We start from the raw sequence: 14,142 nt of genomic DNA on the forward strand, positions 1-14,142 counted from the left end.
AGGAGAGGGCAGATTACATCCAGGAGGGGCTGAGGCCTCCGCCCACGTTTGCTTTGCATCTAAGAGCGGTGGCGGGGAGGCTGACCCCGGCGGCCAGCGGCTACCTGGCTGGGCTCTGGAGGAGGTGACAACAGGCAATGCAGGCCTTCACTCCCGCATCTCTTCTCTACGGCACAGGGTGGCGATTTCTGATTTCCGCTCTGAGAATTCCTAGCCCCGCACAGAGGGGGAGGCTGGGAGAGCAGGAAAGTCTGCTCCCACACCCAGGTGCCCCCCGTTTCGGACTTTGGGGCTCTGTAAGGTTTCACTTGGAAGACGCCCTACAGAAAGAGGGTGAAAGCCATCAGCAGAGCAGAATGTCTGTGAGCTAAATAAGTTTATTTCCCACATGTACTTACATAATCGCTCCTCTCTGTTTCCTAAGCATGCGTCTCTCTTAATAAGCTGCATGGCCAGCCAGAACCCAGCCCCAGGTCAGCCAGTGGCATTAAGCAACACCTTCCCGGAAGGTGTCTGGGCAGCCCCCTCACTGTCAGGCACTTAGAGCTGTGCCCAGTGCAACCCCGAGTTTGATGGAGTCCAGAGGCCCTTTGGGAAACAACTCGAACCCTGCTTCGATGGACTGAGTGGGAAATGGTATGATGGATGAAACCAGGCCGCAGAGCCTGGGAATGAAAACCACCAGGTGAAGGGCAAGTCGAACAGGTGCACCGGATGCAGCAGCAGGATCCCAGTGTCAAAGGCCTGAACCAGTGGCTCTCAACCTTCCTAATGCCGCGACCCTTTAATACAGTTCCTCATGTTGTGGTGACCCCCAACCATAAAATTATTTTCGTTGCTACTTCATAACTGTAATGTTGCTACTGTTATGAATCGTCATGTAAATATCTGATATGCAGGATGTATTTTCATTGTTCGCGACCCACAGGTTGAGAACTGCTGGAATGCCTCCCTACCCTGCCCTCCCCCCAACACACACCCCAGCTCATGTCAATGCTCCCCTTGCTCTTGCACCCCTTGAAGCCCCCATCAGCTCTGCTGAGCTGCCATTCTCTGCCAGATGGGTATGAGGAGAGTGTAGACATTTTCCTCCAAACCAGAGAGAGTGCGAACTCAAATCCAAAACAGGGTGAGGCCAGCAGAGTCAGCACCAGCAGAAGCCAGGAACCCACCAAACTTAGAACCCACCAACGCTGGGGCCTCTGGGACGTAAGTGTCACAAAGAGAAGGCCCCTGGGGCAGTCTTGCAAGTGTCTGCTGGGGTGGCAGTGGGTGGGAGCTGGAACATGGAGCTTCAGGCTGTGCTGTGGATATGAGTCTCACCCACTGGCTGGTGAGGCTCCGTTCATATCAGGGATTCAGAAATGACAGAATTATGTGGATGGACCACCTCAGTGGGGTCCGTCCCTAGGTGAGTAAATTTAAATGTTTAAAAACTTGTTGCACCATTAAATTTAAGCAAAATCTTACTCTGAAGCAGGAGTGAGGAACATCGGGCCCACAGGCCGCTTAAGGCCCACAAAGCATTAGGGGTGAGTTACTGAAATGTTTGGCCAAATACAGCAGGCTAATTTTTAACTTGATAATTCTGTATGGCTCGCGAATGATGTTTTAAATATCCAAATGGCCCTGGGCAGGAAAAAGGTTCCCCACCCCTGCTGTAAAGCCCAATGTGTAGACGATGAACTAGTGGTGGTGACGGATGAGGACAGGTGGGAGTTGGGAGCTACACCTGTTCTACTCTCCCCTCCCCTCCCCTCGGGGGCCTGCAGCTCAGCCACAGCCACTTAGAGATCTCGTCTGGGTTTCCCCTCTCCCTCCGCCTTCCGCAGGAGAGGACCAGGGCACGGAGGCCAGGTCCCTTGATGAGGGGCTAGGATGGCCAGGTGGACCCCACGTCATCTGGAACGACTTGGTAAATTAGATGAAAGAGAGGTGAGGCCGGCTGGCAGAGGGGAAGCTCAGAGCCCGCCCGCCCGGGACCTTTGACCTGTGCGCCATTTGGAAGGCAGCGCCTTCACAATGAAGGACGTCGCGGGAGACCAAAAATACCAAGTTACTAAATATGATTTTTAAAACGCAGGTCTATTTTCTGACTTTGTATAAGTTACAGGGAACTTGGTCTCTCTGTAGAAAAGAAATAACTCTTAGCAAACTTAACTAGTTTAGGTCACATTCGCCCTGATGCTTTTGGCTGAAATTATTTGTTTAGTTCAAATGCCATCTTCTACGCAAATTTCTTTTCACTCATTGCAGCCAAATAGATAGAAGAGGCAGCATGCTTTAAGTGTCTGGATTGCATTTGCTTTGAAAAAACTCAGCCCCACTTTAATAAAGAGTCTGTGCAATGACTTTTAACTTGGACAAAATGGGATGTGGGGGCCCTAAGTGACCATCTCCACGTCACCTCCTCTGTGCACCGCACTAAGATACATTACTATCCACTCCCTCCCACCCCCAGCCCCACCGCCAATCCTGTTCACTCTCAGTCCGAAGGCTTCCTGAGTCCCTTCCCTCTCCTCAATCCCCGCTCCACGGCGCCATCGACTTGTCCCTGGCCCATCCTAATGGCTGGTGACCAGCTTTCCCTCCTGCCCCCACGCTCTCTTCTTCACAGAACAACCAGGCCTTCTTAGAAAAGCATAGAACACACGCCACTTCCCTGCACGAATTCCTACAGTGCCTGCCAACTGCACCTAGAAGACCGGAGCTCCTCGCCAGGCCTGAGTGGCCGCAGGGTCTGAGCCTGCCGGCCCACCCCTGGGACCAGCCCACCGCGCCCCACCTGGGGCCCAAGAACTGCTTGGCGGTGTGGGAAAACCACACACACTGGTACTGGAACCAGACTGTCTTCACGCCAAGCGTGTGAGTGAGCGTGTGAGTGTGTGTGTGTGTGTGTGAGTGTGTGTGAGTGTGTGTCCGTCCTGGTGTACTGTCTGTCTCTCCCACAAGAACGTAAGCTCCTGGACAGCAGGAAACATGAGCCACGTTCCCACCGCATTCCCAGCGCCTAGAATAATGCAGAGCTTACACCAGACACCCCATAAATGTTTGTTGAATGAATGAATATCCATTAATAACATTATAATCCAAGGACTTTCTCAGGGTATTTTAAGGATTGTGATTTTCTTAACATATTTTGCTCAATAACTGAAAATCAAACAAAATTTAACAGATCAAATATACCTAATTTATATGTAATTTCTAAGACTCCCCCTATTAATAATAATAATCCCCCCAAACAGAGCAGTTACCATAGAAACATAATTATATACTACGTGATGGTTTAGGGCATGCATTTAGATCTGTACTAAAGAAATCATAGGTATCTCTTAAAAAACATAACACATTATTCCAATTTACCATAGATCTTATATCAGACCTGCTTCATGAGTTAACTAGTCATTGTTAAAATATACTACTAGAAAATTCTTCCAACTGGACCACACTTACGCTCAAAGAAAACAAGGGAATATAAACACAGCTACGACATTGTTGGTCATCACTATCTAAAGAAACTACCACATTGCACATAAACTATGAATTGCTGCTTGTCTATAATTGATAGGATAAATTTTTCCACTGTCACAATTAGTCCCGAACACGCTCATAAAGACAACTCATCTAAAAACTCATAGCTACTTTGTAGGCTAACAAATTCTTTCTAAACTGCGATAATGCCGTCCTATTGTTCTAACAAGAAGGGGTAAATAGGTTTTTTTCCAGCTTTGTTTTCTTACAAACATCCATTTAGGTACCGTCCTCAGGGAACACTTGTCAAATCCGGGATGATTCAGATAAAGCCAAGCGCAGTGCCTTGGACGGAGCAAGCATTCAATAAATTTCTGGTAAGTGAATTTAAAATGTGAGAAGGCGTGAAAATGTTACCATCGTAGAAAGACGTCTTTGCTTGTAACATCAGATTTAACAGACCTCGGTGAGCACTTGGAGACTGCGTCCATCTAAGGTGCTATGAGACACACGAGGACCAGGAGAAATCGGCCCGGTGGTGATGACGGAGCGGAGGATGGAGACCACGCGGGAGGTGGGAGAGAGCTGTGCAGAGCACGCAGCGTGCATAGCCCGGGGTGCCAGGCAAACGTTGGCACCGCAGGGGCAGGCTGGTGGCGAGGTGAGAGGAAACAGAAGCCAGATCCTGGTGGAGCAGAAGGCTTTGATCTTATTCTTGATGCTAACGAGGAACCACTGCATGGATTCACACAGAGGAATTACACGACGTGGCTGTGATAGAAAACCACTCTTGTGCGACGGTGGAGGACAAACCGGTGACTATTAGAGTCACCCAGGCAACTGACAAGAAGGGTCCGGATGACTGGCAAGAATCGGGCACATGCTGACTTTCTCTGCCTTTTACTCTGTGCAGCTAGTTACCGTCTCAGAAATAGCTTCCTCACATGCATACATTTTTACTATTTAAACCCCTCTATGCGTTCTCCCATTCAACTTTTGGCCAGTTCCTTTAGCTGGAATTCTTTCAAAAAATTCTCTCTCACATAAGTCATCCTGTGAAGAAATATATCTGAGTGCTTATCACCGACCCAATCCCTTGAGGTACTCAGGTTCCCAAACCGTTCCAATCTTGGTTCTGTTTGGGGAAGGGGGACTCCACCAACCATCCTGTGATAAAGCCCCGTCTTTATGAACCCCATTTTCTCTTTCGGTCATTAATTGGGGTCCTCTGTACCGGAACTCTGCATATGAGGGAGGACAACACGACTCCTAAGAAGATGTGACTTCCAACTCTCATTCATCGCCTCCCAAGACATGCCCACAGCTTTCCAAAAGACACTTAGTGAAAGAGCAAACATAACTCGATTTTGTTCCATCTAAAGCAGCGGTTCTCAACCTGTGGGTCGCGACCCCTTTGGCGGTTGAACAACCCTTCCACAGGGGTCGCCTAAGACCATCCTGCATATCAGATATTCACAGTACGATTCTCAACATTACAGTTATGAAGTAGCAACGAAAATAATTTCATGGTTGGGTCACAACACGAGGAACTGTATTTAAAGGGACAGAAGGTTGAGAACCACTGACCTAAAGTGACCATCTTCATACTAATGAATAAGGAAGGACGACATAATAAACGGCAACCTGAAAGTACTCCGAAGTCCATCTTCCCTGTCAGCCGTCTGCAAGTACTCTGGTTTCCAAGCACCAGCATTCCCGTTCCCCTCCTTATTGCTACGGACTATTTTCCATCATAAAAGCCGATGTATTCTGCCCGCCGGATCGAACAGTTACCTGTGACCCTAATGAAGCTCATGCTTCCCAGTGCTGCTCTGAAACTGACCTGATTTGTAACTGGGAGGTTCGGGGGACACTGTGAAAGCCCAGTCTCTTACAACCAAACACAGCGACCACTCTGGGTCCGGCTCCTCATCCGGGAGATGACAGTTTCGAGGAAATGATTTCAAACATTCATTCCTTCGGGCTCTCAAGTGCTCGGATTCCACATCAAGGCATAAAAACCCAGCGCAGAGCTCCCGTCTAGCTGTGTCTCCATCTGGCAGGAGACCCTGTTTTCATGCCCATCCAATCTGAGAGGCTAGGCTTGGATTTTAAAGAGAATCGCAAGACCTGGGGCTGTTAATTTTCCCCTTTTGATAAAGGCTCCATCATTTACTCTTTCTAGTGCAAAGCCTCGCTCCGCTTTGTTCCTCGGGACCAACGTGAGCCTGTTTTTGTTCTCTGAGCTGCCAAAATTAACACTAAAGTTACAATTATAGATGCCCATAAAATTACCACGTGGAGCAGATACTGCGACCCATAAAAACGGTCCAACTTGCTTGTAAAATGTACAGGCGCACAGCGACAATACAACTCTGTTCCTTTCCACAAACCAGTCATAGAACTACGAATGGGCCAAGTTTCACCTTAAATACCCGTGGGCCTGGGGAAACCGTGAGCTCGCCGGGGTTAAGCAAACAACTTCTCTGACGCAAGGCATCAGACAAATCTTGTGTTTTACAGTTTAGTTCAATTTATTAACCCCGGTTTTATGGATAAATGTCGTTTGGTTTCTTTTAACAGACGGTCTACTACGATAATTTTTAAAAGTTGTTCTAAAGAAAACACACTTTCCCCTCCCAGGCCTCTCGCAGGCGGCAAGGCCCTTTCGGGGGGCAGAGCGAACGGCGCCCAGGAGCCCAAGGCTGCCACCTCTCCTGTGAAACCGAATGACTGTGCTTGACTTTCAAATGTTTGTATTTGAAATTTCAAAGAAAACCGCCACTGAAAGAAGGCACTTTGTATCAATTTATGGTACGTTTGGTGTAAAGGCCACCGATTTCAGAAATCTAAGGCTGCGCCCTCATGGCAACAGTCGATGGAGGGAAAGTTGACGTGAAAAGGAATTTCAGAACATTTAGAAATTCTGTAAGGGCTTCTCTTAAGTTTGTGAATGTTGTATTTCAACATTTGATGGGTCTCTTAAAGAAGGTCCCATTCCTAAGCTATTATTTGAGTAAATTATTTTAATTCAAAGGACAATGTACATACGAAGCTCTTGTTAATAATAAGCCAATGGTGGCCACTGTTAGCTCTGACATACTAAGAAACTTCTAATGACAGCAGGGTTAACCAAGAGCCAGCAAAGTGGTATACATGCGTGTGTGCACTCATCCCCCCCCCCCCACACACACACGCACACACACACTCATGGGTTATGTCTACCACATCACCCGAACCTTTCTGTCCAATGCGGAGAGGTGTCTAATGCAGCCAGGTGAAGTGACAAGTCAATGGTTTACAAGGCAGACCCTCATCTTCCCTATCTACAAGTTTTCATCAATAAGCAGAGACGGACAAGCCAGAAGAAGTGGAGGGTCCGGGAGGGGGGCAGTCAGTGGACAGTGTGGGTGAGGCCTCCTAGCCGACTCACGAGGATGATAACTGACATCCTCTCTAATGAACAGCTAACACTTTGGGACCATCTGCGACTGCGATAGATTTGTAGCTTAAAGGCGACATGCTTCAGCCCTTGCCGGGTGGCTCCGTTGGCTGGAGCATCGTCCCATGCACCAAAAGGTTGCAGGGTGGATTCCCGGTCAGGGCACATACCTAGGTTGAGGGTTCAATCCCTGGTCAGGACACATATGGGTGGCAACTGATTGATGTTTCCCTCTCACATCAATTTTCTTCTCTCTCTCTCTCTCTCTCTCTCTCTCTCTCTCTCTCTCTCTCTCTTTCTCTCTCCCTAAATTCAATAAAAACATATCCTTGGCTGAGGATTAAAAAAAAAAGGTTACATGCTTCAAACCTTTGCTAAGGCTCCACATTACAACCTGAGTGTGGCGTGTGCCTGGCACCATGGAATAAAACCTAGCAGAGTACTAGACGCAGAGCAGGCACTCAGGTTTGTTGAATAAACAGGTACTACATATATAGACAAGGCAAGGTAAGACCTTGCTAATTACCAAGATGTTTCCCATCACCAGCTTCCACCTCGCTCTCTAGTCCTGCATCCAGGACTAAGTTAAACCGATTTACCACCAAGGATGAAGTCATGATGAAATGCCAGTCCTCGCGGACAACACTGAACAAGATCTCTCAGATGCCATGCCATTCTGTAAGGCACTGGCTAACGAGCTCCTGTGGAAGACAGTGTCTTCCTTTACTTTATTAAAAGGGCACCATGGAGAATGGGACCTCGGTTCCTATTTTTCTTCTCCTCCACCTCCACTGTACAGCAGAACCCAGCCTAACACCAGCGACACATTAGATGCTCCGACTCCCACGGATGGGATTTCTCAACGCTATGAACAAATCCGTCTCGAAGCCAGGGTCATCCTTGTCCCCTCTCTATAAGTTAGAATCGCCATGCCTGTTTCTCAGAACTGTGCCCTTTGCCTCATCAGTTTAGGAATCACAATATTACTGTGACTGATTTCTGTAAAATACAATTGGAATAGAACAAGAAGGCCTAATTAAATACAGTTCGAATATGTGTATGTTGATGGTTCCCAAATTACAACAAAATTATACTGAATGGCTGCTGCCGACTCCCCAACAGTTGAACACCCGGCCAGCCCTTCCGACGGCCATGGGGGTTTTACGAAAGAACTACATAGTGCGTACAGGGATGAATGAGTACAGGGAAAACTCCCGCCAAGAAGTAACTTTTCTCTCCAAAATTCGGCTTCACGAGACTGCGGCAGAGGCCAGGAACTTTGTCATCGAAACCTTAGGTTCAGAGCCCAATTCTGCTCCTCAGTAGCTGTGTGAGTGATGGCAAATGAATTTTTTGAGTCTTGATTTCTTCTTTTTCTTCTGTTATAAAGTAAACACAGTGATGTTTACTTCATGGAGTCATTGAGGGGATTCCATGACATAATGGCTGTGAGTGCCTACACGGTCCCTGAGACCTAATAAATATTTCGTAAGTGGTAGTTAGTATTAAAACTGTCTTCCCCAAGCCCATCTGAATTTATTCAATATAGTCTTATATGGTGTTTGGATTTCTACCAAGAGGGAAATCATCTGGTCCTAAAAAAACACAACACCCTGTTTTTTTTATAACACACACACACACACACACACACACACACATACACACACACACACACCAGAGACATCTGTGGGAAGGCTAAGGGGCAGTGGTCTTTCTTACACTAGAATTAATTCGTTTAGTCAGATTGCTCACCTCTTGATTCTTATCTGCGAGCATGTGCACCGAGTGAATAGAATATTTTGACTGGGAGGCAGGAAAGTTAATATTTATAATAGATATAAACATACAGCATTTGGGATGTATTACTGGGTTGGGAGAAAATGGTCTTAAAGCAAATGAGAAACATTCATTGCATAGGGACTTCAGAGAGAGAAGAGCACTATGGGATGGGGAAAAATATGAATAAAGAGTTATAAGAATATAAAAAATTATCAAAGAAAGTTGGTCTCTTTCAAAATTTTGGCTGGGCCAATCTTTTACTTAAAAATGAAAAAGGAAACTCAGCATTTAAGTAAGTACTAAAGATCAATGCACTAGGAATCAAGTAATTTCGGAAGCCACCTGAGATGCTAATAGTCATTTTGGTTCTCTCTCCTAAGCAAAATGTCTTGTAGGATGAAAAAAAAAATCTCCCACACAAACTTTCTGCATACTCCTTACTTCAGGGTGGCTTGTCCGGTGATATTATTCTTCCTAATTAAGGAAACCAGAATCAATGTCCACAGGCAAGGGCTCACCTGTACATTTTTCTTAAAATAACAATCCTCAACGAGCAGGGTGAGGCACTGTCCGCAGCCCCATCTCAGGAAGAACAAGCCCCCTCCTACAGTCACATGCAGAGACCCTGAGGCCGGCCTCCGCACGACTCTACCCCTCGAAGACTCTCCACGTGCACAAAACAGATCATTCCCACCCTCTGTGACAAATTAACACGTTTCAAACGTAATCAACCAGTTACTGAGTGGTTTCCATGTGTATGGAGCTCCAGGAGACGTGAATTGTAGACAAAAGCATAAATCTTGATCCCTGCCTTCAATGAGCTTACCACTGAGGTGGGGAAACAGGATATCAATGTGTGAGAATACAAGCAATTGTAACGTGTTCCAGTGACTGTTTAAAACACCCTTAGAAGATATCTAACAAGAACAGACATGAATGACCAGTAAATCAATTGTCATATGAATTTATTAATATATAACTACATATATATGGTCCCCAAAATGTATACACACACTTTGAATAATTATAAAGGCGGTGTTTATTAAAATACATTTAATTTTCAAAATTGAGCTATCAGCTGTTACAGTGTATATACATTTTTGGGGAAATAAATATATATGTACACACACACACACAAAAAGAGAGAGAAATGAATGCCATGAGAAGACTGAAAAAAGACCTCCAGTTAGAGTAACCAAGGAGAGCTCTGTGTGAAAGAGACGGTCTATTATGATAATTTTTTAAAAGTTCTTCTAAAGAAAACATACTTTCCCTTCCCATGCCTCTCCCAGGCGGCAAGGCCCTTTCGGGGGGCAGAGCATACGATTATTAGTAGAATCGATGAGTGTAGGGTCATTATATAATCACTAGAGGCCCGGTGCACAAAATATGTGCACTAACGGGCAGGGGGGGGGTGTCCCTCAGCCCAGCCTGCACCCTCTTGCAGTCCAGAAGCCCCAGACTTCTGGCTGAGTGGCACTCCCCCTGCGGGAGCACACTGACCACCAGGGGGCAGCTCCTGCATTGAGTGTCTGCCCCCTGGTGGTCAGTGTGCATCATAGCGACCAGTCATTCTGCCATTCGGTCGATGTGCATATTAGCCTTTTATTATATAGGATACTCTCAACATATTATGCTTGTAATTTTCCTGACCAAACGTCCTTTGAAACATCCAACATCCTCAGCATGCTTCGAAGATGCACACGAGTGCTACCCAAAGAAGAGCCGTCATGGACCATGAGGGAGGACGGTGCGTCCCTGCCTCCCGGGAGAGGGTGGGTTATGGGATGGACGTGAGAGCGAAGAAGAGAGCGATGTTCACGGAGCCCAGCCAATACACAGCTTGCCTTATTTCCCAACGTTCTCATTATTATTACCAATTACAGAAGGGATTTAACACTCTCAGAAACGTCTTTAATAAAAAAAGTGCCAAAGCTATAAACTTGATGGGGTGGTAAAACCATGCTTCTAGATGTGCCGAGTTTCACTCTGGCAGCGGGGCCTGTCCTCTGCTTTTGAGGACCCAACTTCAGCGTCTCACTATTTGAAATCAAGTTTTTAAAATAAAAAAGCCTTTGTGTGAAAAGCCCAAGGATGTTGTAAGAAAACAGCCCTGCCGTAATCGGATGAAGTTCGCCTCCTCCCCTGCTGGGTAGCAGCAGCCTCCGTGAGATGCGAGTGAGGTCCAAACCATCTCGAGCAGATAAACCAGGCTCTCTTGGATCTCAGTATAATACCTCAGTATGTGAGCAGGTTAACAGGCCAACTCACGCCTCCCATTTCCGAGGCCAGATTAATGGAGAAGAAAACATTTCAAATAATATTTCCCGAAGGCCTCCATCAGAGGAGCGAAGAGATATTTCGGCCGATGGGAATCCGAAGCAGTTTAATTATTTCCCGTGTGACTATCCCGGTGCTGCCTGACTTCCCAGTTCTGAGCTGATGCCCTGGAAACACCACGCGGGCGAGGTCGGCCCTGGAGGGCAGCCTCCAGGGGCACAGGGCATCGGGATGGCTGGAGACTGAGGCTGCGGAGACCGAGACCGCTTCCCAGAGGACAGTGCACCCTCAGCGGAGGGGCGGCAGGCATTTGGCCGTATTTCTACGCACACAACCACTCCGGAAAGCAAGGCGGGGGCCACCTGCCTGGCCCTTTCCTGGACTGGCTCCATCCCCCGGCAGCGTTGGCGCTAAAGCCTGGCGCATGCTAGGGGTTTGCGTCCAGGCGCAAGGAGGAGCCAGTGACAGAAACGGACGTCCTAGAATCTGGAATAAGAAGAAAGAGGGAACTTGCGAGTCACAACCTCCCGATGAGCATTTCAGCCGGGCGGCCGAGGGCAGGGCGCGGAGCGGTACTTCACCTGCGCGGGTCTACTTTACAACTCGCGGCTCTTCTCGAAAGTCAGGGCTCGAGATACGGGCACCAGTTCAGTTCAAAAGCACCTGACCAAGCCCGTGCCCATGGACGTGGCTGGTGACAATGTTAGGGGGGGATCCTCTGTCCTTTTATCCTATTTGCCTGGCACGGCGGGAGGCTGCCCCAGCCTGTGCCACGGGTCACGGCCACGGGCACGGAGCCAGCATCCCCCCGCAGGGCCTCGGGAATCTGCAGTGTCACTCCTCTTCCGCCTCGCTCTCTGCAAAGTGAAGTCATAGGGATGGATCAGCCAACCTGACTCCTCGCTACCCTGCCCAGAATCCTTTGTGAGCTGAAATGAGTCATCGCTCCGAGAAAAGCTCCAGCCCTGGTGTGTGCGGGCTCCTTTGTCTGTGCGCTGCGGGGACGCGGGCTGGGGAAGGACCCAGGCCAGGCTGCGGGGGCCCTCCTCCTCTCCCAGGGGCCCAGGACGCCTCGCATGCATTAGCACCAACTCTCTCTCTTTTTTTTAATCATTAAAACAGGAAAAAGGGCACATACCGCCAGATGCTTAAAGAAAAACACACACATTAAAGTTGATCTAGCGTCATAGACTCACCAGTCTGTAATTATAAACCTGGCACATTCATTCTCTCTCTCTCTCTCTCTCTCTCTCTCTCTCTCTCTCTCTCTCTCTCTCGGCTGGCTTTTCATTGTCATGAAGGACGGATTTCCCTCCTGTGTGTGCCAGGCCATTCTACTGTGCCCTGGATCAAAGTTTAGCTGCAGCGAGCCCTTTGCCATAAATTCCAGTTGCTTGCGAGTCCTTGCAAGCCTGGGTCTCAGGCGGCGGGCGGCCCAGCCGGCAGCTTCGCAGCAGAGGCCGCAGCAGCCGCCGGGAATGAGGTCACTGTGTCAGGGACTCGCTCTCAGCGTGAGGCTCTCCTGAGCTCACAGCACAACTGAAATCCACGGTGGTGTGATTCATAGGATTTTTTTACATCGCTGCTTCATCTGCCTTAAAAAAATGTCTACGTCTGAGATCAGCAAGGCAAAAAAATAAAAATAATAAAATCCTTCACACATCTGAAAAAAACGTCGCTTGGCTGCACGGCTTGTACCCCACTCACTCCTCGCTCACGCTGAGCAACCCCCGCAGATGCACGTGTACGTATTGTATTTGCACACACACACTGAGACACACAGACACGCGGAGGAACTTATTTCGGCAGAACCACAGAGAACACGACCTGCCTCCACTCGGAGGACAAGAGATAACACAAACATCTCGGGAGGAGGGGGGGAGTGGGGGAGAGGAGAGAGTGATAGAGATGGTAGCAATCACATCAAAACCAGAGAAAAAGGGAGTCCGAGAGGAAAAGAGTAATCCCGACAGAAATGAGTTCTGTTGTATCCGCAATCACGCTGCCCACACTCCCCCAAGCGAAACAACACCGAAGCAGGCACCTCTCACGGTCTCCACTCAGGAACCAGGGAGATGCCGGCCAATTAGCCCACCCCCAGAAACCAAACAGATTGGGGGAGCAGATGATATTCGTACAGCCAGTTCTCCCACAGCCTCACGGACACAGAGCTAAGTTACGATGAAAACAAAAAAGTGCGGGGTGGAATCCGAGCTGGGAAGAGCAAAAATATAACAGACTCCTCGGGAAGACTCTCCCAAACCTCCCCCAGGCTAAAACCCTACCACGATCAGATCCTCTCGGAACTCCTGGGACGCAGCCTGTCTCCCGGCACCTCCTCCCACAAGCCCTGGTCTCCCCGGAGCCAGTGCACACCTCTTGTGTAACCCTACCCAGTCAGCCCACCCCCCTTGGGAAGCTGAGAAAATGTGTAACCCCCTCTGCCTGATAACTCACCCCGTATCTACAAATACCAGCCCAGTCCCTATGTCCCAAGTCACCTCTTCTAGTTGCGCGCACTCTGGGACATGTAGAGCGAAGCATGCACTCTCTATGTTCACTCGTCGATCAAGTGGTACGTTTGGTCCCAGCATTATTCAATAAAGCTTCGTCAGCTCCTGCAGCCCTCTGACACGTTCAGACCCTCTGCCCCCATCGTCTCCATGGACGGCTCCCCCTCTGGCGTTATCAATTTCCCTCTTCCAACGTTTGTAGGAAGAAGCGGGTATCCTCCAGCTGAGTCCCACCCATGGCCCTATTCCCGCCCTGGTTCTGGACTCTACAGCCACGTGGTCTAGGACGCCAGCAGGTTATTGGCTGCTGTGTCAGATTTCTCCACATGAACTATTAACTCAGGTCCTACTTAGGCACTTAAGAAGAAAAACATCCTCCATGATGCCTTGTATGTTTTATCAGAAACTAGAAGCCCAGTGCGCGAAATCGCAAAATCGCGAAGCCCCGCCCACCCGCGTGCAGCCCCGCCCACCCGCGCGCAGCCTCCTTGTGACCGGTCTTTGGTCGTTATAGTGTTATGACCACTGCGTTTTTATTATATAGATGGTTTGTTCTTGATGTTCCCTTCCAATGTGTGATTGTCTCTCACTTGCTCTGTCACCTGGGTCCCCATCTGTTCCGTAGACGGAGCCAGTCGCCCAGCACCTGGGCCTCCT

The 14,142-nt window shown here is 48.5% G+C and overlaps 1 protein-coding gene across 3 annotated transcripts in view; it reads right to left on the minus strand.

Annotated features, from left to right (window-relative positions):
* The window catches only part of STOX2 (storkhead box 2), a 195,603-nt gene that overhangs the window by 20,738 nt on the left and 160,723 nt on the right, over window positions 1-14,142 (minus strand). The window lies entirely within an intron of this gene.

The sequence above is a fragment of the Myotis daubentonii genome, chromosome 2 (genome assembly GCF_963259705.1).
Source record: "Myotis daubentonii chromosome 2, mMyoDau2.1, whole genome shotgun sequence".
NCBI classification, from domain to species: Eukaryota; Metazoa; Chordata; class Mammalia; order Chiroptera; family Vespertilionidae; genus Myotis; species Myotis daubentonii.